This window comes from Oncorhynchus mykiss, unplaced genomic scaffold (genome assembly GCF_013265735.2).
Source record: "Oncorhynchus mykiss isolate Arlee unplaced genomic scaffold, USDA_OmykA_1.1 un_scaffold_492, whole genome shotgun sequence".
Classification (NCBI taxonomy): domain Eukaryota; kingdom Metazoa; phylum Chordata; class Actinopteri; order Salmoniformes; family Salmonidae; genus Oncorhynchus; species Oncorhynchus mykiss.
The window spans coordinates 62681-85845 of NW_023493939.1; the positions used below are offsets into that span (position 1 = coordinate 62681).

Consider the following 23165-nt stretch of genomic DNA (forward strand, 5'->3'; position numbering starts at 1 on the left):
GCAGCATGACTCCTGAGAGGCACTAAAAAACTGTCAGAAGTGGGATTTGAACCCACGTCTCCATGGGAGACTGCGACCTGAACGCAGCGCCTTAGATCGCTCGGCCATCCTGATTACAGCACAGTAACTGGGTATCGGGTTAAAGTGTATGCGGTAAAAGTAGAAATATGAACAACGCTCTAAAATCACCACAGAGACCAGAACAACTATGCACGATACTGACTTGCACTTTCAATAGTCATTTGTTTTTATAAATTAAAAAGTCCAGTCATTGATTTAACCTCAATATGGCCTTCAATGGGAAAGAGTAGTAAATCGCCATTGAATGAGCGCTAAACTGGCATCAGAATATGGCCATTCTGATATAAATGATAAAATTCCTCAGATAAGACTGAAAAAGTGTCTGGAAATATCAGCAACCATCAGGGTAAGAGTGACAACAGGTCCACATGGGGGAAATCCTTACAAATGGCTTAATGGGTCATTTCAACGCAATCGTGTTATTATTTATTTTTAGGGTTTAACAAGGCAGCTGACCTGTGACTTGACATTAGATGCGGCGACTTCGATTACCCTGCAGACGATATTTTTGTTCTTCCCGCCAATACAATCCACTGACAACGACCGACGAGTTCTGCGTTCCGAGGTTATTTTTGTTATTTGCCTGTTTGGGGCGCGCCTGTGAAATTGCGCGATTCTTGCAATTCTCTTTCAGCCTCTCATCAACTAGCTGTTTTTGCAGAATATTAAAAATACGGTAGTTATTCACTACTCATATTAACTAGGTGTCATTTACGTTACCTTAAGTCATTTATTTTTCAACTGGATTTTACAAAGGTGCATGACATGCAGGCGCTAAAAAGTTGTCAGGAGGGGGTTTCAAACCATGCCTATAGGGGAGTCTGCGACCTGAATGACTTAATGGTTATTTTCAATGCAATCGAGTTTTTCTTTTTCTTTTAGGGTTTAACAAGGTTTCTCACCTGTTACCTGTGGCTTGACTTTAGATGTGGCCAGTTCGATTACCCTGCAGACTATAAGAGTGTCTTCAGAATATGGCCAATTTGACATGAATTTAAAAATGCCTCAGATAGGACCAAAAAAGTGTCTGGAGCTTCCCGTCAGGGTAAGAGTGACAACAGGTTTCCACATGTCAAAATGGGGGAAATCTTAGCAAATGGCTTAATGGTTATTCATGAGAATCGTGTTGTTGTATTGTTGAGTGTATCATGGGATCTCACCTGAAATCTGTGGCTTGACTACAAACCTGTAACCTATGCAACTGTGGCCTATAGAGCTAGAAGGCTGGATAACCAGGTGTGTAAAGGTGTGAAGTGGGATAGATGGCCTGCAGTCCTACCCCAAATGGACAACTAATCCCTATGTACTTGCGGAGATCTGAGAGGATGCGATTGGTATAAGAAACACGACTAAACCTCAACCTCCGGAGGGGTCAAAAAAATGCATTTTCTTTGTAGGCAGGATTTGAACCTACACAGGAAGATCCTAATGGATTTCTAGTCCATCACCTTAACCACTCGGCCACGACAACATTGACAGAAGGAAAACAGGCTTGTTAGGAGTGAATGGGCCAACAGGCATAGCCTACAGAAAGTGAAATTTAACAACTGAAAGATAATGCAGTAACTCATTATAATGCAATAACACAAAATGTTCCCCTCATTCATTTGTTATTAAGTCCAGCTGTTTTCTTATTTAACCTTGATCTTTGCTCAGCTCCAGTAGGTCTGCATTTGAGAGTGTTTATTATGAATTGTTATTTCACTGTGTGAAGTTGTTATTTCATCATTCTTATTATTACTGCTGAGCAGCATGACTCCTGAGAGGCACTAAAAAACTGTCAGAAGTGGGATTTGAACCCACGCCTCCATGGGAGACTGCGACCTGAACGCAGCGCCTTAGACCGCTCGGGCATCCTGACTACAGCACAGTAACTGGGTATCTGGTTAAAGTGTATGCGGTAAAAGTAGAAATATGAACAACGCTCTAAAATCACCACAGAGACCAGAACAACTATGCACGATACTGACTTGCACTTTCAATAGTCATTTGTTTTTATAAATTAAAAAGTCCAGTCATTGATTTAACCTCAATATGGCCTTCAATGGGAAAGAGTAGTAAATCGCCATTGAATGAGCGCTAAACTGGCATCAGAATATGGCCATTCTGATATAAATGATAAAATTCCTCAGATAAGACTGAAAAAGTGTCTGGAAATATCAGCAACCATCAGGGTAAGAGTGACAACAGGTCCACATGGGGGAAATCCTTACAAATGGCTTAATGGGTCATTTCAACGCAATCGTGTTATTATTTATTTTTAGGGTTTAACAAGGCAGCTAACCTGTGACTTGACATTAGATGCGGCGACTTCGATTACCCTGCAGACGATATTTTTCTTCTTCCCGCCAATACAATCCACTGACAACGACCGACGAGTTCTGCGTTCCGAGGTTATTTTTGTTATTTGCCTGTTTGGGGCCCGCCTGTGAAATTGCGCGATTCTTGCAATTCTCTTTCAGCCTCTCATCAACTAGCTGTTTTTGCAGAATATTAAAAATACGATAGTTATTCACTACTCATATTAACTAGGTGTCATTTACGTTACCTTAAGTCATTTATTTTTCAACTGGATTTTACAAAGGTGCATGACATGCAGGCGCTAAAAAGTTGTCAGGAGGGGGTTTCAAACCATGACTATATGGGAGTCTGCGACCTGAATGACTTAATGGTTATTTTCAATGCAATCAAGTTTTTTCTTTTTCTTTTAGGGTTTAACAAGGTTTCTCACCTGTTACCTGTGGCTTGACTTTAGATGTGGCCAGTTCGATTACCCTGCAGACTATAAGAGTGTCTTCAGAATATGGCCAATTTGACATGAATTTAAAAATGCCTCAGATAGGACCAAAAAAGTGTCTGGAGCTTCCCGTCAGGGTAAGAGTGACAACAGGTTTCCACATGTCAAAATGGGGGAAATCTTAGCAAATGGCTTCATGGTTATTCATGAGAATCGTGTTGTTGTATTGTTGAGTGTATCATGGGATCTCACCTGAAATCTGTGGCTTGACTACAAACCTGTAACCTATGCAACTGTGGCCTATAGAGCTATAAGGCTGGATAACCAGGTGTGTAAAGGTGTGAAGTGGGATAGATGGCCTGCAGTCCTATCCCAAATGGACAACTAATCCCTATGTACTTGCGGAGATCTGAGAGGATGCGATTGGTATAAGAAACACGACTAAACTTCAACCTATGGAGGGGTCAAAAAAATGCATTTTCTTTGTAGGCAGGATTTGAACCTGCGCAGGAAGATCCTAATGGATTTCTAGTCCATCGCCTTAACCACTCGGCCACGACAACGTCGACAGAAGAAAACAGGCTTGTTAGGAGTGAATGGGCCAACAGGCATAGCCTACAGAAAGTGAAATTTAACAACTGAAAGATAATGCAGTACCTCATTATAATGCAATAACACAAAATGTTCCCCTCATTCATTTGTTATTAAGTCCAGCTGTTTTCTTATTTAACCTTGATCTTTGCTCAGCTCCAGAAGGTCTGCATTTGAGAGTGTTTATTATGAATTGCTATTTCACTGTGTGAAGTTGTTATTTCATCATTCTTATTATTACTGCTGAGCAGCATGACTCCTGAGAGGCACTAAAAAACTGTCAGAAGTGGGATTTGAACCCACGCCTCCATGGGAGACTGCGACCTGAACACAGCGCCTTAGACCGCTCGGCCATCCTGACTACAGCACAGTAACTGGGTATCGGGTTAAAGTGTATGCGGTAAAAGTAGAAATATGAACAACGCTCTAAAATCACCACAGAGACCAGAACAACTATGCACGATACTGACTTGCACTTTCAATAGTCATTTGTTTTTATAAATTAAAAAGTCCAGTCATTGATTTAACCTCAAAATGGCCTTCAATGGGAAAGAGTAGTAAATCGTCATTGAATGAGCGCTAAACTGGCATCAGAATATGGCCATTCTGATATAAATGATAAAATTCCTCAGATAAGACTGAAAAAGTGTCTGGAAATATCAGCAACCATCAGGGTAAGAGTGACAACAGGTCCACATGGGGGAAATCCTTACAAATGGCTTAATGGGTCATTTCAACGCAATCGTGTTATTATTTATTTTTAGGGTTTAACAAGGCAGCTGACCTGTGACTTGACATTAGATGCGGCGACTTCGATTACCCTGCAGACGATATTTTTGTTCTTCCCGCCAATACAATCCACTGACAACGACCGACGAGTTCTGCGTTCCGAGGTTATTTTTGTTATTTGCCTGTTTGGGGCCCGCCTGTGAAATTGCGCGATTCTTGCAATTCTCTTTCAGCCTCTCATCAACTAGCTGTTTTTGCAGAATATTAAAAATACGATAGTTATTCACTACTCATATTAACTAGGTGTCATTTACGTTACCTTAAGTCATTTATTTTTCAACTGGATTTTACAAAGGTGCATGACATGCAGGCGCTAAAAAGTTGTCAGGAGGGGGTTTCAAACCATGACTATATGGGAGTCTGCGACCTGAATGACTTAATGGTTATTTTCAATGCAATCAAGTTTTTTCTTTTTCTTTTAGGGTTTAACAAGGTTTCTCACCTGTTACCTGTGGCTTGACTTTAGATGTGGCCAGTTCGATTACCCTGCAGACTATAAGAGTGTCTTCAGAATATGGCCAATTTGACATGAATTTAAAAATGCCTCAGATAGGACCAAAAAAGTGTCTGGAGCTTCCCGTCAGGGTAAGAGTGACAACAGGTTTCCACATGTCAAAATGGGGGAAATCTTAGCAAATGGCTTCATGGTTATTAATGAGAATCGTGTTGTTGTATTGTTGAGTGTATCATGGGATCTCTCCTGAAATCTGTGGCTTGACTACAAACCTGTAACCTATGCTACTGTGGCCAATAGAGCTAGAAGGCTGGATAACCAGGTGTGTAAAGGTGTGAAGTGGGATAGATGGCCTGCAGTCCTATCCCAAATGGACAACTAATCCCTATGTACTTGCGGAGATCTGAGAGGATGCGATTGGTATAAGAAACACGACTAAACTTCAACCCCCGGAGGGGTCAAAAAAATGCATTTTCGTTGTCAGCAGGATTTGAAACTGCGCAGGAAGATCCTAATGGATTTCTAGTCCATCGCCTTAACCACTCGGCCACGACAACGTTGACAGAAGAAAACAGGCTTGTTAGGAGTGAATGGGCCAACAGGCATAGCCTACAGAAAGTGAAATTTAACAACTGAAAGATAATGCAGTAACTCATTATAATGCAATAACACAAAATGTTCCCCTCATTCATTTGTTATTAAGTCCAGCTGTTTTCTTATTTAACCTTGATCTTTGCTCAGCTCCAGAAGGTCTGCATTTGAGTGTTTATTATGAATTGCTATTTCACTGTGTGAAGTTGTTATTTCATCATTCTTATTATTACTGCTGAGCAGCATGACTCCTGAGAGGCACTAAAAAACTGTCAGAAGTGGGATTTGAACCCACGCCTCCATGGGAGACTGCGACCTGAACGCAGCGCCTTAGACCGCTCGGCCATCCTGACTACAGCACAGTAACTGGGTATCGGGTTAAAGTGTATGCGGTAAAAGTAGAAATATGAACAACGCTCTAAATCACCACAGAGACCAGAACAACTATGCACGATACTGACTTGCACTTTCAATAGTCATTTGTTTTTATAAATTAAAAAGTCCAGTCATTGATTTAACCTCAATATGGCCTTCAATGGGAAAGAGTAGTAAATCGTCATTGAATGAGCGCTAAACTGGCATCAGAATATGGCCATTCTGATAGAAATGATAAAATTCCTCAGATAAGACTGAAAAAGTGTCTGGAAATATCAGCAACCATCAGGGTAAGAGTGACAACAGGTCCACCATGGGGGAAATCCTTACAAATGGCTTAATGGGTCATTTCAACACAATCGTGTTATTATTTATTTTTAGGGTTTAACAAGGCAGCTCACCTGTGACTTGACATTAGATGCGGCGACTTCGATTACCCTGCAGACGATATTTTGTTCTTCCCGCCAATACAATCCACTGACAACGACCGACGAGTTCTGCGTTCCGATGATAATTTTTGTTATTTGCCTGTTTGGGGCCCGCCTGTGAAATTGCGCGATTCTTGCAATTCTCTTTCAGCCTCTCATCAACTAGCTGTTTTTGCAGAATATTAAAAATACGATAGTTATTCACTACTCATATTAACTAGGTGTCATTTACGTTACCTTAAGTCATTTATTTTTCAACTGGATTTTACAAAGGTGAATGACATGCAGGCGCTAAAAAATTGTCAGGAGGGGGTTTCAAACCATGCCTATAGGGGAGTCTGCGACCTGAATGACTTAATGGTTATTTTCAATGCAATCAAGTTTTTTATTTTTATTTTAGGGTTTAACAAGGTTTCTCACCTGTTACCTGTGGCTTGACTTTAGATGTGGCCAGTTCGATTACCCTGCAGCCTAAGAGTGTCTTCAGAATATGGCCAATTTGACATGAATTTAAAAATGCCTCAGATAGGACCAAAAAGTGTCTGGAGCTTCCCGTCAGGGTAAGAGTGACAACAGGTTTCCACATGTCAAAATGGGGGAAATCTTAGCAAATGGCTTAATGGTTATTCATGAGATCGTGTTGTTGTATTGTTGAGTGTATCATGGGATCTCACTGAAATCTGTGGCTTGACTACAAACCTGTAACCTATGCTACTGTGGCCTATAGAGCTAGAAGGCTGGATAACCAGGTGTGTAAAGGCGTGAAGTGGGATAGATGGCCTGCAGTCCTATCCCAAATGGACAACTAATCCCTATGTACTTGCGGAGATCTGAGAGGATGCGATTGGTATAAGAAACACGACTAAACTTCAACCTCCGGAGGGGTCAAAAAAAAGCATTTTCGTTGTCGGCAGGATTTGAAACCTGCGCAGGAAGACCCTATTGGATTTTTAGTCCATCGCCTTAACCACTCGGCCACGACAAACGTTGACAGAAGAAAACAGGCTTGTTAGGAGTGAATGGGCCAACAGGCATAGCCTACAGAAAGTGAAATTTAACAACTGAAAGATAATGCAGTAACTCATTATAATGCAATAACGCAAAATGTTCCCCTCATTCATTTGTTATTAAGTCCAGCTGTTTTCTTATTTAACCTTGATCTTTGCTCAGCCTCCAGAAGGTCTGCATTTGAGAGTGTTTATTATGAATTGTTATTCACTGTGTGAAGTTGTTATTTCATCATTCTTATTATTACTGCTGAGCAGCATGACTCCTGAGAGGCACTAAAAAACTGTCAGAAGTGGGATTTGAACCCACGCCTCCATGGAGACTGCGACCTGAACGCAGCGCCTTAGACTGCTCGGCCATCCTGACTACAGCACAGTAACTGGGTATCGGGTTAAAGTGTATGCGGTAAAAGTAGAAATATGAACAACGCTCTAAAATCACCACAGAGACCAGAACAACTATGCACGATACTGACTTGCACTTTCAATAGTCATTTGTTTTTATAAATTAAAAAGTCCAGTCATTGACTTAACGTCAATATGGCCTTCAATGGGAAAGAGTAGTAAATCGTCATTGAATGAGCGCTAAACTGGCATCAGAACATGGCCATTCTGATATAAATGATAAAATTCCTCAGATAAGACCGAAAAAAGTGTCTGGAAATATCAGCAACCATCAGGGTAAGAGTGACAACAGGTCCACATGGGGGAAATCCTTACAAATGGCTTAATGAGTCATTTCAACGCAATCGTGTTATTATTTATTATTAGGGTTTAACAAGGCAGCTCACCTGTAACTTGACATTAGATGCGGCGACTTGATTACCCTGCAGACGATATTTTTGTTCTTCCCGCCAATACAATCCACTGACAACGACCGACGAGTTCTGCGTTCCGAGATTATTTTTGTTATTTGCCTGTTTGGGGCCCGCCTGTGAAATTGCGCGATTCTTGCAATTCTCTTTCAGCCTCTCATCAACTAGCTGTTTTTGCAGAATATTAAAAATACGATAGTTATTCACTACTCATATTAACTAGGTGTCATTTACGTTACCTTAAGTCATTTATTTTTCAACTGGATTTTACAAAGGTGCATGACATGCAGGCGCTAAAAAGTTGTCAGGAGGGGGTTTCAAACCATGCCTATAGGGGAGTCTGCGACCTGAATGACTTAATGGTTATTTTCAATGCAATCAAGTTTTTCTTTTTCTTTTAGGGTTTAACAAGGTTTCTCACCTGTTACCTGTGGCTTGACTTTAGATGTGGCCAGTTCGATTACCCTGCAGCCTAAGAGTGTCTTCAGAATATGGCCAATTTGACATGAATTTAAAAATGCCTCAGATAGGACCAAAAAAGTGTCTGGAGCTTCCCGTCAGGGTAAGAGTGACAACAGGTTTCCACATGTCAAAATGGGGGAAATCTTAGCAAATGGCTTCATGGTTATTCATGAGAATCGTGTTGTTGTATTGTTGAGTGTATCATGGGATCTCACCTGAAATCTGTGGCTTGACTACAAACCTGTAACCTATGCTACTGTGGCCTATAGAGCTAGAAGGCTGGATAACCAGGTGTGTAAAGGTGTGAAGTGGGATAGATGGCCTGCAGTCCTATCCCAAATGGACAACTAATCCCTATGTACTTGCGGAGATCTGAGAGGATGCGATTGGTATAAGAAACACGACTAAACTTCAACCTCCGGAGGGGTCAAAAAAATGCATTTTCGTTGTCGGCAGGATTTGAACCTGCGCAGGAAGATCCTAATGGATTTCTAGTCCATCGCCTTAACCACTCGGCCACGACAACGTTGACAGAAGAAAACAGCTTGTTAGGAGTGAATGGGCCAACAGGCATAGCCTACAGAAAGTGAAATTTAACAACTGAAAGATAATGCAGTAACTCATTATAATGCAATAACACAAAATGTTCCCCTCATTCATTTGTTATTAAGTCCAGCTGTTTTCTTATTTAACCTTGATCTTTGCTCAGCTCCAGAAGGTCTGCATTTGAGAGTGTTTATTATGAATTGTTATTTCACTGTGTGAAGTTGTTATTTCATCATTCTTATTATTACTGCTGAGCAGCATGACTCCTGAGAGGCACTAAAAAACTGTCAGAAGTGGGATTTGAACCCACGCCTCCATGGGAGACTGCGACCTGAACGCAGCGCCTTAGACCGCTCGGCCATCCTGACTACAGCACAGTAACTGGGTATGGGTTAAAGTGTATGCGGTAAAAGTAGAAATATGAACAACGCTCTAAAATCACCACAGAGACCAGAACAACTATGCACGATACTGACTTGCACTTTCAATAGTCATTTGTTTTTATAAATTAAAAAGTCCAGTCATTGATTTAACCTCAATATGGCCTTCAATGGGAAAGAGTAGTAAATCGTCATTGAATGAGCGCTAAACTGGCATCAGAATATGGCCATTCTGATATAAATGATAAAATTCCTCAGATAAGACTGAAAAAGTGTCTGGAAATATCAGCAACCATCAGGGTAAGAGTGACAACAGGTCCACATGGGGGAAATCCTTACAAATGGCTTAATGAGTCATTTCAACGCAATCGTGTTATTATTTATTTTTAGGGTTTAACAAGGCAGCTCACCTGTGACTTGACATTAGATGCGGCGACTTGATTACCCTGCAGACGATATTTTTGTTCTTCCCGCCAATACAATCCACTGACAACGACCGACGAGTTCTGCGTTCCGAGATTATTTTTGTTATTTGCCTGTTTGGGGCCCGCCTGTGAAATTGCGCGATTCTTGCAATTCTCTTTCAGCCTCTCATCAACTAGCTGTTTTTGCAGAATATTAAAAATACGATAGTTATTCACTACTCATATTAACTAGGTGTCATTTACGTTACCTTAAGTCATTTATTTTTCAACTGGATTTTACAAAGGTGCATGACATGCAGGCGCTAAAAAATTGTCAGGAGGGGGTTTCAAACCATGCCTATAGGGGAGTCTGCGACCTGAATGACTTAATGGTTATTTTCAATGCAATCAAGTTTTTCTTTTTCTTTTAGGGTTTAACAAGGTTTCTCACCTGTTACCTGTGGCTTGACTTTAGATGTGGCCAGTTCGATTACCCTGCAGACCTAAGAGTGTCTTCAGAATATGGCCAATTTGACATGAATTTAAAAATGCCTCAGATAGGACCAAAAAAGTGTCTGGAGCTTCCCGTCAGGGTAAGAGTGACAACAGGTTTCCACATGTCAAAATGGGGGAAATCTTAGCAAATGGCTTCATGGTTATTCATGAGAATCGTGTTGTTGTATTGTTGAGTGTATCATGGGATCTCACCTGAAATCTGTGGCTTGACTACAAACCTGTAACCTATGCTACTGTGGCCTATAGAGCTAGAAGGCTGGATAACCAGGTGTGTAAAGGTGTGAAGTGGGACAGATGGCCTGCAGTCCTATCCCAAATGGACAACTAATCCCTATGTACTTGCGGAGATCTGAGAGGATGCGATTGGTATAAGAAACACGACTAAACTTCAACCTCCGGAGGGGTCAAAAAAATGCATTTTCGTTGTCGGCAGGATTTGAACCTGCGCAGGAAGATCCTAATGGATTTCTAGTCCATCGCCTTAACCACTCGGCCACGACAACATTGACAGAAGAAAACAAGCTTGTTAGGAGTGAATGGGCCAACAGGCATAGCCTACAGAAAGTGAAATTTAACAACTGAAAGATAATGCAGTAACTCATTATAATGCAATAACACAAAATGTTCCCCTCATTCATTTGTTATTAAGTCCAGCTGTTTTCTTATTTAACCTTGATCTTTGCTCAGCTCCAGAAGGTCTGCATTTGAGAGTGTTTATTATGAATTGTTATTTCACTGTGTGAAGTTGTTATTTCATCATTCTTATTATTACTGCTGAGCAGCATGACTCCTGAGAGGCACTAAAAAACTGTCAGAAGTGGGATTTGAACCCACGCCTCCATGGGAGACTGCGACCTGAACGCAGCGCCTTAGACCGCTCGGCCATCCTGACTACAGCACAGTAACTGGGTATCGGGTTAAAGTGTATGCGGTAAAAGTAGAAATATGAACAACGCTCTAAAATCACCACAGAGACCAGAACAACTATGCACGATACTGACTTGCACTTTCAATAGTCATTTGTTTTTATAAATTAAAAAGTCCAGTCATTGATTTAACCTCAATATGGCCTTCAATGGGAAAGAGTAGTAAATCGTCATTGAATGAGCGCTAAACTGGCATCAGAATATGGCCATTCTGATATAAATGATAAAATTCCTCAGATAAGACTGAAAAAGTGTCTGGAAATATCAGCAACCATCAGGGTAAGAGTGACAACAGGTCCACATGGGGGAAATCCTTACAAATGGCTTAATGGTCATTTCAACGCAATCGTGTTATTATTTATTTTTAGGGTTTAACAAGGCAGCTCACCTGTGACTTGACATTAGATGCGGCGACTTTGATTACCCTGCAGACGATATTTTTGTTCTTCCCGCCAATACAATCCACTGACAACGACCGACGAGTTCTGCGTTCCGAGATTATTTTTGTTATTTGCCTGTTTGGGGCCCGCCTGTGAAATTGCGCGATTCTTGCAATTCTCTTTCAGCCTCTCATCAACTAGCTGTTTTTGCAGAATATTAAAAATACGATAGTTATTCACTACTCATATTAACTAGGTGTCATTTACGTTACCTTAAGTCATTTATTTTTCAACTGGATTTTACAAAGGTGCATGACATGCAGGCGCTAAAAAATTGTCAGGAGGGGGTTTCAAACCATGCCTATAGGGGAGTCTGCGACCTGAATGACTTAATGGTTATTTTCAATGCAATCAAGTTTTTTCTTTTTCTTTTAGGGTTTAACAAGGTTTCTCACCTGTTACCTGTGGCTTGACTTTAGATGTGGCCAGTTCGATTACCCTGCAGCCTAAGAGTGTCTTCAGAATATGGCCAATTTGACATGAATTTAAAAATGCCTCAGATAGGACCAAAAAAGTGTCTGGAGCTTCCCGTCAGGGTAAGAGTGACAACAGGTTTCCACATGTCAAAATGGGGGAAATCTTAGCAAATGGCTTCATGGTTATTCATGAGAATCGTGTTGTTGTATTGTTGAGTGTATCATGGGATCTCACCTGAAATCTGTGGCTTGACTACAAACCTGTAACCTATGCTACTGTGGCCTATAGAGCTAGAAGGCTGGATAACCAGGTGTGTAAAGGTGTGAAGTGGGATAGATGGCCTGCAGTCCTATCCCAAATGGACAACTAATCCCTATGTACTTGCGGAGATCTGAGAGGATGCGATTGGTATAAGAAACACGACTAAACTTCAACCTCCGGAGGGGTCAAAAAAATGCATTTTCGTTGTCGGCAGGATTTGAACCTGCGCAGGAAGATCCTAATGGATTTCTAGTCCATCGCCTTAACCACTCGGCCACGACAACGTTGACAGAAGAAAACAAGCTTGTTAGGAGTGAATGGGCCAACAGGCATAGCCTACAGAAAGTGAAATTTAACAACTGAAAGATAATGCAGTAACTCATTATAATGCAATAACACAAAATGTTCCCCTCATTCATTTGTTATTAAGTCCAGCTGTTTCTTATTTAACCTTGATCTTTGCTCAGCTCCAGAAGGTCTGCATTTGAGAGTGTTTATTATGAATTGTTATTTCACTGTGTGAAGTTGTTATTTCATCATTCTTATTATTACTGCTGAGCAGCATGACTCCTGAGAGGCACTAAAAAACTGTCAGAAGTGGGATTTGAACCCACGCCTCCATGGGAGACTGCGACCTGAACGCAGCGCCTTAGACCGCTCGGCCATCCTGACTACAGCACAGTAACTGGGTATCGGGTTAAAGTGTATGCGGTAAAAGTAGAAATATGAACAACGCTCTAAAATCACCACAGAGACCAGAACAACTATGCACGATACTGACTTGCACTTTCAATAGTCATTTGTTTTTATAAATTAAAAAGTCCAGTCATTGATTTAACCTCAATATGGCCTTCAATGGGAAAGAGTAGTAAATCGTCATTGAATGAGCGCTAAACTGGCATCAGAATATGGCCATTCTGATATAAATGATAAAATTCCTCAGATAAGACTGAAAAAGTGTCTGGAAATATCAGCAACCATCAGGGTAAGAGTGACAACAGGTCCACATGGGGGAAATCCTTACAAATGGCTTAATGGGTCATTTCAACGCAATCGTGTTATTATTTATTTTTAGGGTTTAACAAGGCAGCTCACCTGTGACTTGACATTAGATGCGGCGACTTCGATTACCCTGCAGACGATATTTTTGTTCTTCCCGCCAATACAATCCACTGACAACGACCGACGAGTTCTGCGTTCCGAGATTATTTTTGTTATTTGCCTGTTTGGGGCCCGCCTGTGAAATTGCGCGATTCTTGCAATTCTCTTTCAGCCTCTCATCAACTAGCTGTTTTTGCAGAATATTAAAAATACGATAGTTATTCACTACTCATATTAACTAGGTGTCATTTACGTTACCTTAAGTCATTATTTTCAACTGGATTTTACAAAGGTGCATGACATGCAGGCGCTAAAAAATTGTCAGGAGGGGGTTTCAAACCATGCCTATAGGGGAGTCTGCGACCTGAATGACTTAATGGTTATTTTCAATGCAATCAAGTTTTTTCTTTTTCTTTTAGGGTTTAACAAGGTTTCTCACCTGTTACCTGTGGCTTGACTTTAGATGTGGCCAGTTCGATTACCCTGCAGCCTAAGAGTGTCTTCAGAATATGGCCAATTTGACATGAATTTAAAAATGCCTCAGATAGGACCAAAAAAGTGTCTGGAGCTTCCCGTCAGGGTAAGAGTGACAACAGGTTTCCACATGTCAAAATGGGGGAAATCTTAGCAAATGGCTTCATGGTTATTCATGAGAATCGTGTTGTTGTATTGTTGAGTGTATCATGGGATCTCACCTGAAATCTGTGGCTTGACTACAAACCTGTAACCTATGCTACTGTGGCCTATAGAGCTAGAAGGCTGGATAACCAGGTGTGTAAAGGTGTGAAGTGGGATAGATGGCCTGCAGTCCTATCCCAAATGGACAACTAATCCCTATGTACTTGCGGAGATCTGAGAGGATGCGATTGGTATAAGAAACACGACTAAACTTCAACCTCCGGAGGGGTCAAAAAAATGCATTTTCATTGTCGGCAGGATTTGAACCTGCGCAGGAAGATCCTAATGGATTTCTAGTCCATCGCCTTAACCACTCGGCCACGACAACGTTGACAGAAGAAAACAAGCTTGTTAGGAGTGAATGGGCCAACAGGCATAGCCTACAGAAAGTGAAATTTAACAACTGAAAGATAATGCAGTAACTCATTATAATGCAATAACACAAAATGTTCCCCTCATTCATTTGTTATTAAGTCCAGCTGTTTTCTTATTTAACCTTGATCTTTGCTCAGCTCCAGAAGGTCTGCATTTGAGAGTGTTTATTATGAATTGTTATTTCACTGTGTGAAGTTGTTATTTCATCATTCTTATTATTACTGCTGAGCAGCATGACTCCTGAGAGGCACTAAAAAACTGTCAGAAGTGGGATTTGAACCCACGCCTCCATGGGAGACTGCGACCTGAACGCAGCGCCTTAGACCGCTCGGCCATCCTGACTACAGCACAGTAACTGGGTATCGGGTTAAAGTGTATGCGGTAAAAGTAGAAATATGAACAACGCTCTAAAATCACCACAGAGACCAGAACAACTATGCACGATACTGACTTGCACTTTCAATAGTCATTTGTTTTTATAAATTAAAAAGTCCAGTCATTGATTAACCTCAATATGGCCTTCAATGGGAAAGAGTAGTAAATCGTCATTGAATGAGCGCTAAACTGGCATCAGAATATGGCCATTCTGATATAAATGATAAAATTCCTCAGATAAGACTGAAAAAGTGTCTGGAAATATCAGCAACCATCAGGGTAAGAGTGACAACAGGTCCACATGGGGGAAATCCTTACAAATGGCTTAATGAGTCATTTCAACGCAATCGTGTTATTATTATTTTTAGGGTTTAACAAGGCAGCTCACCTGTGACTTGACATTAGATGCGGCGACTTTGATTACCCTGCAGACGATATTTTTGTTCTTCCCGCCAATACAATCCACTGACAACGACCGACGAGTTCTGCGTTCCGAGATTATTTTTGTTATTTGCCTGTTGGGGCCCGCCTGTGAAATTGCGCGATTCTTGCAATTCTCTTTCAGCCTCTCATCAACTAGCTGTTTTTGCAGAATATTAAAAATACGATAGTTATTCACTACTCATATTAACTAGGTGTCATTTACGTTACCTTAAGTCATTTATTTTTCAACTGGATTTTACAAAGGTGCATGACATGCAGGCGCTAAAAAATTGTCAGGAGGGGGTTTCAAACCATGCCTATAGGGGAGTCTGCGACCTGAATGACTTAATGGTTATTTTCAATGCAATCAAGTTTTTTCTTTTTCTTTTAGGGTTTAACAAGGTTTCTCACCTGTTACCTGTGGCTTGACTTTAGATGTGGCCAGTTCGATTACCCTGCAGACTATAAGAGTGTCTTCAGAATATGGCCAATTTGACATGAATTTAAAAATGCCTCAGATAGGACCAAAAAAGTGTCTGGAGCTTCCCGTCAGGGTAAGAGTGACAACAGGTTTCCACATGTCAAAATGGGGGAAATCTTAGCAAATGGCTTCATGGTTATTCATGAGAATCGTGTTGTTGTATTGTTGAGTGTATCATGGGATCTCACCTGAAATCTGTGGCTTGACTACAAACCTGTAACCTATGCTACTGTGGCCTATAGAGCTAGAAGGCTGGATAACCAGGTGTGTAAAGGTGTGAAGTGGGACAGATGGCCTGCAGTCCTATCCCAAATGGACAACTAATCCCTATGTACTTGCGGAGATCTGAGAGGATGCGATTGGTATAAGAAACACGACTAAACTTCAACCTCCGGAGGGGTCAAAAAAATGCATTTTCGTTGTCGGCAGGATTTGAACCTGCGCAGGAAGATCCTAATGGATTTCTAGTCCATCGCCTTAACCACTCGGCCACGACAACGTTGACAGAAGAAAACAAGCTTGTTAGGAGTGAATGGGCCAACAGGCATAGCCTACAGAAAGTGAAATTTAACAACTGAAAGATAATGCAGTAACTCATTATAATGCAATAACACAAAATGTTCCCCTCATTCATTTGTTATTAAGTCCAGCTGTTTTCTTATTTAACCTTGATCTTTGCTCAGCTCCAGAAGGTCTGCATTTGAGAGTGTTTATTATGAATTGTTATTTCACTGTGTGAAGTTGTTATTTCATCATTCTTATTATTACTGCTGAGCAGCATGACTCCTGAGAGGCACTAAAAAACTGTCAGAAGTGGGATTTGAACCCACGCCTCCATGGGAGACTGCGACCTGAACGCAGCGCCTTAGACCGCTCGGCCATCCTGACTACAGCACAGTAACTGGGTATCGGGTTAAAGTGTATGCGGTAAAAGTAGAAATATGAACAACGCTCTAAAATCACCACAGAGACCAGAACAACTATGCACGATACTGACTTGCACTTTCAATAGTCATTTGTTTTTATAAATTAAAAAGTCCAGTCATTGATTTAACCTCAATATGGCCTTCAATGGGAAAGAGTAGTAAATCGTCATTGAATGAGCGCTAAACTGGCATCAGAATATGGCCATTCTGATATAAATGATAAAATTCCTCAGATAAGACTGAAAAAGTGTCTGGAAATATCAGCAACCATCAGGGTAAGAGTGACAACAGGTCCACATGGGGGAAATCCTTACAAATGGCTTAATGGGTCATTTCAACGCAATCGTGTTATTATTTATTTTTAGGGTTTAACAAGGCAGCTCACCTGTGACTTGACATTAGATGCGGCGACTTCGATTACCCTGCAGACGATATTTTTGTTCTTCCCGCCAATACAATCCACTGACAACGACCGACGAGTTCTGCGTTCCGAGATTATTTTTGTTATTGCCTGTTTGGGCCCGCCTGTGAAATTGCGCGATTCTTGCAATTCTCTTTCAGCCTCTCATCAACTAGCTGTTTTTGCAGAATATTAAAAATACGATAGTTATTCACTACTCATATTAACTAGGTGTCATTTACGTTACCTTAAGTCATTTATTTTTCAACTGGATTTTACAAAGGTGCATGACATGCAGGCGCTAAAAAGTTGTCAGGAGGGGGTTTCAAACCATGCCTATAGGGGAGTCTGCGACCTGAATGACTTAATGGTTATTTTCAATGCAATCAGTTTTTTCTTTTTCTTTTAGGGTTTAACAAGGTTTCTCACCTGTTACCTGTGGCTTGACTTTAGATGTGGCCAGTTCGATTACCCTGCAGACTATAAGAGTGTCTTCAGAATATGGCCAATTTGACATGAATTTAAAAATGCCTCAGATAGGACCAAAAAAGTGTCTGGAGCTTCCCGTCAGGGTAAGAGTGACAACAGGTTTCCACATGTCAAAATGGGGGAAATCTTAGCAAATGGCTTCATGGTTATTCATGAGAATCGTGTTGTTGTATTGTTGAGTGTATCATGGGATCTCACCTGAAATCTGTGGCTTGACTACAAACCTGTAACCTATGCTACTGTGGCCTATAGAGCTAGAAGGCTGGATAACCAGGGTGTGTAAAGGTGTGAAGTGGGACAGATGGCCTGCAGTCCTATCCCAAATGGACAACTAATCCCTATGTACTTGCGGAGATCTGAGAGGATGCGATTGGTATAAGAAACACGACTAAACTTCAACCCCGGAGGGGTCAAAAAAATGCATTTTCGTTGTCGGCAGGATTTGAACCTGCGCAGGAAGATCCTAATGGATTTCTAGTCCATCGCCTTAACCACTCGGCCACGACAACGTTGACAGAAGAAAAACAGGCTTGTTAGGAGTGAATGGGCCAACAGGCATAGCCTACAGAAAGTGAAATTTAACAACTGAAAGATAATGCAGTAACTCATTATAATGCAATAACACAAAATGTTCCCCTCATTCATTTGTTATTAAGTCCAGCTGTTTTCTTATTTAACCTTGATCTTTGCTCAGCTCCAGAAGGTCTGCATTTGAGAGTGTTTATTATGAATTGTTATTTCACTGTGTGAAGTTGTTATTTCATCATTCTTATTATTACTGCTGAGCAGCATGACTCCTGAGAGGCACTAAAAAACTGTCAGAAGTGGGATTTGAACCCACGCCTCCATGGGAGACTGCGACCTGAACGCAGCGCCTTAGACCGCTCGGCCATCCTGACTACAGCACAGTAACTGGGTATCGGGTTAAAGTGTATGCGGTAAAAGTAGAAATATGAACAACGCTCTAAAATCACCACAGAGACCAGAACAACTATGCACGATACTGACTTGCACTTTCAATAGTCATTTGTTTTTATAAATTAAAAAGTCCAGTCATTGATTTAACCTCAATATGGCCTTCAATGGGAAAGAGTAGTAAATCGTCATTGAATGAGCGCTAAACTGGCATCAGAATATGGCCATTCTGATATAAATGATAAAATTCCTCAGATAAGACTGAAAAAGTGTCTGGAAATATCAGCAACCATCAGGGTAAGAGTGACAACAGGTCCACATAAATCCTTACAAATGGCTTAATAATGGGTCATTTCAACGCAATCGTGTTATTATTTATTTTAGGGTTTAACAAGGCAGCTCACCTGTGACTTGACATTAGATGCGGCGACTTCGATTACCCTGCAGACGATATTTTTGTTTCTTCCCGCCAATACAATCCACTGACAACGACCGACGAGTTCTGCGTTCCTAGATTATTTTTGTTATTTGCCTGTTTGGGGCCCGCCTGTGAAATTGCGCGATTCTTGCAATTCTCTTTCAGCCTCTCATCAACTAGCTGTTTTTGCAGAATATTACAAATACGATAGTTATTCACTACTCATATTAACTAGGTGTCATTTACGTTACCTTAAGTCATTTATTTTTTCAACTGGATTTTACAAAGGTGCATGACATGCAGGCGCTAAAAAGTTGTCAGGATGGGGGTTTCAAACCATGCCTATAGGGGAGTCTGCGACCTGAATGACTTAATGGTTATTTTCAATGCAATCAGTTTTTCCTTTTTCTTTTAGGGTCTTAACAAGGTTTCTCACCTGTTACCTGTGGCTTGACTTTAGATGTGGCCAGTTCGATTACCCTGCAGCCTAAGAGTGTCTTCAGAATATGGCCAATTTGACATGAATTTAAAAATTGCCTCAGATAGGACCAAAAAAGTGTCTGGAGCTTCCCGTCAGGGTAAGAGTGACAACAGGTTTCCACATGTCAAAATGGGGGAAATCTTAGCAAATGGCTTCATGGTTATTCATGAGAATCGTGTTGTTGTATTGTTGAGTGTATCATGGGATCTCACCTGAAATCTGTGGCTTGACTACAAACCTGTAACCTATGCTACTGTGGCCTATAGAGCTAGAAGGCTGGATAACCAGGTGTGTAAAGTGTGAAGTGGGACAGATGGCCTGCAGTCCTATCCCAAATGGACAACTAATCCCTATGTACTTGCGGAGATCTGAGAGGATGCGATGGTATAAGAAACATGACTAAACTTCAACCTCCGGAGGGGTCAAAAAAATGCATTTTCGTTGTCGGCAGGATTTGAACCTGCGCAGGAAGATCCTAATGGATTTCTAGTCCATCGCCTTAACACTCGGCCACGACAACGTTGACAGAAGAAAACAAGCTTGTTAGGACTGTGAATGGGCCAACAGGCATAGCCTACAGAAAGTGAAATTTAACAACTGAAAGATAATGCACGTAACTCATTATAATGCAATAACACAAAATGTTCCCCTCATTCATTTGTTATTAAGTCCAGCTGTTTCTTATTTAACCTTGATCTTTGCTCAGCTCAGAAGGTCTGCATTTGAGAGTGTTTATTATGAATTGTTATTTCACTGTGTGAAGTTGTTATTTCATCATTCTTATTATTACTGCTGAGCAGGCATGACTCCTGAGAGGCACTAAAATACTGTCAGAAGTGGGATTTGAAACCCACGCCTCCATGGGAGACTGCGACCTGAACGCAGCGCCTTAGACCGCTCGGCCATCCTGACTACAGCACAGTAACTGGGTATCGGGTTAAAGTGTATGCGGTAAAAGTAGAAATATGAACAACGCTCTAAATCACCACAGAGACCAGAACAACTATGCACGATACTGACTTGCACTTTCAATAGTCATTTGTTTTTATAAATTAAAAAGTCCAGTCATTGATTTAACCTCAATATGGCCTTCAATGGGAAAGAGTAGTAAATCGTCATTGAATGAGCGCTAAACTGGCATCAGAATATGGCCATTCTGATATAAATGATAAAATTCCTCAGATAAGATAAGACTGAAAAAGTGTCTGGAAATATCAGCAACCATCAGGGTAAGAGTGACAACAGGTCCACATGGGGGAAATCCTTACAAATGGCTTAATGGGTCATTTCAACGCAATCGTGTTATTATTTATTTTTAGGGTTTAACAAGGCAGCTCACCTGTGACTTGACATTAGATGCGGCGACTTCGATTACCCTGCAGACGATATTTTTGTTCTTCCCGCCAATACAATCCACTGACAACGACCGACGAGTTCTGCGTTCCGAGATTATTTTTGTTATTTGCCTGTTTGGGGCCCGCCTGTGAAATTGCGCGATTCTTGCAATTCTCTTTCAGCCTCTCATCAACTAGCTGTTTTTGCAGAATATTAAAATACGATAGTTATTCACTACTCATATTAACTAGGTGTCATTTACGTTACCTTAAGTCATTTATTTTTCAACTGGATTTTACAAAGGTGCATGACATGCAGGCGCAAAAAATTGTCAGGAGGGGGTTTCAAACCATGCCTATAGGGGAGTCTGCGACCTGAATGACTTAATGGTTATTTTCAATGCAATCAAGTTTTTTCTTTTTCTTTTAGGGTTTAACAAGGTTTCTCACCTGTTACCTGTGGCTTGACTTTAGATGTGGCCAGTTCGATTACCCTGCAGCCTAAGAGTGTCTTCAGAATATGGCCAATTTGACATGAATTTAAAAATGCCTCAGATAGGACCAAAAAAGTGTCTGGAGCTTCCCGTCAGGGTAAGAGTGACAACAGGTTTCCACATGTCAAAATGGGGGAAATCTTAGCAAATGGCTTCATGGTTATTCATGAGAATCGTGTTGTTGTATTGTTGAGTGTATCATGGGATCTCACCTGAAATCTGTGGCTTGACTACAAACCTGTAACCTATGCTACTGTGGCCTATAGAGCTAGAAGGCTGGATAACCAGGTGTGTAAAGGTGTGAAGTGGGACAGATGGCCTGCAGTCCTATCCCAAATGGACAACTAATCCCTATGTACTTGCGGAGATCTGAGAGGATGCGATTGGTATAAGAAACACGACTAAACTTCAACCTCCGGAGGGGTCAAAAAAATGCATTTTCGTTGTCGGCAGGATTTGAACCTGCGCAGGAAGATCCTAATGGATTTCTAGTCCATCGCCTTAACCACTCGGCCACGACAACGTTGACAGAAGAAAACAAGCTTGTTAGGAGTGAATGGGCCAACAGGCATAGCCTACAGAAAGTGAAATTTAACAACTGAAAGATAATGCAGTAACTCATTATAATGCAATAACACAAAATGTTCCCCTCATTCATTTGTTATTAAGTCCAGCTGTTTTCTTATTTAACCTTGATCTTTGCTCAGCTCCAGAAGGTCTGCATTTGAGAGTGTTTATTATGAATTGTTATTTCACTGTGTGAAGTTGTTATTTCATCATTCTTATTATTACTGCTGAGCAGCATGACTCCTGAGAGGCACTAAAAAACTGTCAGAAGTGGGATTTGAACCCACGCCTCCATGGGAGACTGCGACCTGAACGCAGCGCCTTAGACCGCTCGGCCATCCTGACTACAGCACAGTAACTGGGTATCGGGTAAAGTGTATGCGGTAAAAGTAGAAATATGAACAACGCTCTAAAATCACCACAGAGACCAGAACAACTATGCACGATACTGACTTGCACTTTCAATAGTCATTTGTTTTTATAAATTAAAAAGTCCAGTCATTGATTTAACCTCAATATGGCCTTCAATGGGAAAGAGTAGTAAATCGTCATTGAATGAGCGCTAAACTGGCATCAGAATATGGCCATTCTGATATAAATGATAAAATTCCTCAGATAAGACTGAAAAAGTGTCTGGAAATATCAGCAACCATCAGGGTAAGAGTGACAACAGGTCCACATGGGGGAAATCCTTACAAATGGCTTAATGGGTCATTTCAACGCAATCGTGTTATTATTTATTTTTAGGGTTTAACAAGGCAGCTCACCTGTGACTTGACATTAGATGCGGCGACTTTGATTACCCTGCAGACGATATTTTTGTTCTTCCCGCCAATACAATCCACTGACAACGACCGACGAGTTCTGCGTTCCGAGATTATTTTTGTTATTTGCCTGTTTGGGGCCCGCCTGTGAAATTGCGCGATTCTTGCAATTCTCTTTCAGCCTCTCATCAACTAGCTGTTTTTGCAGAAAATAAAAATACGATAGTTATTCACTACTCATATTAACTAGGTGTCATTTACGTTACCTTAAGTCATTTATTTTTCAACTGGATTTTACAAAGGTGCATGACATGCAGGCGCTAAAAAATTGTCAGGAGGGGGTTTCAAACCATGCCTATAGGGGAGTCTGCGACCTGAATGACTTAATGGTTATTTTCAATGCAATCAAGTTTTTTCTTTTTCTTTTAGGGTTTAACAAGGTTTCTCACCTGTTACCTGTGGCTTGACTTTAGATGTGGCCAGTTCGATTACCCTGCAGACTATAAGAGTGTCTTCAGAATATGGCCAATTTGACATGAATTTAAAAATGCCTCAGATAGGACCAAAAAAGTGTCTGGAGCTTCCCGTCAGGGTAAGAGTGACAACAGGTTTCCACATGTCAAAATGGGGGAAATCTTAGCAAATGGCTTCATGGTTATTCATGAGAATCGTGTTGTTGTATTGTTGAGTGTATCATGGGATCTCACCTGAAATCTGTGGCTTG

The 23165-nt window shown here is 41.0% G+C and overlaps 15 non-coding genes across 15 annotated transcripts; all 15 read right to left on the minus strand.

Moving 5' to 3' along the window:
* Positions 1-5513: 5513 nt before the first annotated feature.
* On the minus strand, positions 5514-5596 carry trnal-cag. The gene has a single exon. It is a non-coding gene; the product is annotated as a tRNA-Leu (tRNA).
* Positions 5597-6948: 1352 nt separating this feature from the next.
* On the minus strand, positions 6949-7032 carry trnaf-aaa. Its single transcript has one exon. It is a non-coding gene; the product is annotated as a tRNA-Phe (tRNA).
* Positions 7033-8774: 1742 nt separating this feature from the next.
* Positions 8775-8856, minus strand: trnas-aga. Its single transcript has one exon. It is a non-coding gene; the product is annotated as a tRNA-Ser (tRNA).
* Positions 8857-9161: 305 nt separating this feature from the next.
* Positions 9162-9244, minus strand: trnal-cag. The gene has a single exon. It is a non-coding gene; the product is annotated as a tRNA-Leu (tRNA).
* Positions 9245-10597: 1353 nt separating this feature from the next.
* On the minus strand, positions 10598-10679 carry trnas-aga. Its single transcript has one exon. It is a non-coding gene; the product is annotated as a tRNA-Ser (tRNA).
* A 306-nt stretch (positions 10680-10985) lies between these two features.
* Positions 10986-11068, minus strand: trnal-cag. Its single transcript has one exon. It is a non-coding gene; the product is annotated as a tRNA-Leu (tRNA).
* Positions 11069-12422: 1354 nt separating this feature from the next.
* Positions 12423-12504, minus strand: trnas-aga. The gene has a single exon. It is a non-coding gene; the product is annotated as a tRNA-Ser (tRNA).
* A 305-nt stretch (positions 12505-12809) lies between these two features.
* Positions 12810-12892, minus strand: trnal-cag. Its single transcript has one exon. It is a non-coding gene; the product is annotated as a tRNA-Leu (tRNA).
* A 1741-nt stretch (positions 12893-14633) lies between these two features.
* Positions 14634-14716, minus strand: trnal-cag. The gene has a single exon. It is a non-coding gene; the product is annotated as a tRNA-Leu (tRNA).
* Positions 14717-16070: 1354 nt separating this feature from the next.
* trnas-aga lies at positions 16071-16152 on the minus strand. Its single transcript has one exon. It is a non-coding gene; the product is annotated as a tRNA-Ser (tRNA).
* A 306-nt stretch (positions 16153-16458) lies between these two features.
* On the minus strand, positions 16459-16541 carry trnal-cag. Its single transcript has one exon. It is a non-coding gene; the product is annotated as a tRNA-Leu (tRNA).
* A 1354-nt stretch (positions 16542-17895) lies between these two features.
* Positions 17896-17977, minus strand: trnas-aga. Its single transcript has one exon. It is a non-coding gene; the product is annotated as a tRNA-Ser (tRNA).
* Positions 17978-18284: 307 nt separating this feature from the next.
* Positions 18285-18367, minus strand: trnal-cag. The gene has a single exon. It is a non-coding gene; the product is annotated as a tRNA-Leu (tRNA).
* A 3184-nt stretch (positions 18368-21551) lies between these two features.
* On the minus strand, positions 21552-21633 carry trnas-aga. Its single transcript has one exon. It is a non-coding gene; the product is annotated as a tRNA-Ser (tRNA).
* A 306-nt stretch (positions 21634-21939) lies between these two features.
* On the minus strand, positions 21940-22022 carry trnal-cag. The gene has a single exon. It is a non-coding gene; the product is annotated as a tRNA-Leu (tRNA).
* Positions 22023-23165: the final 1143 nt, after the last annotated feature.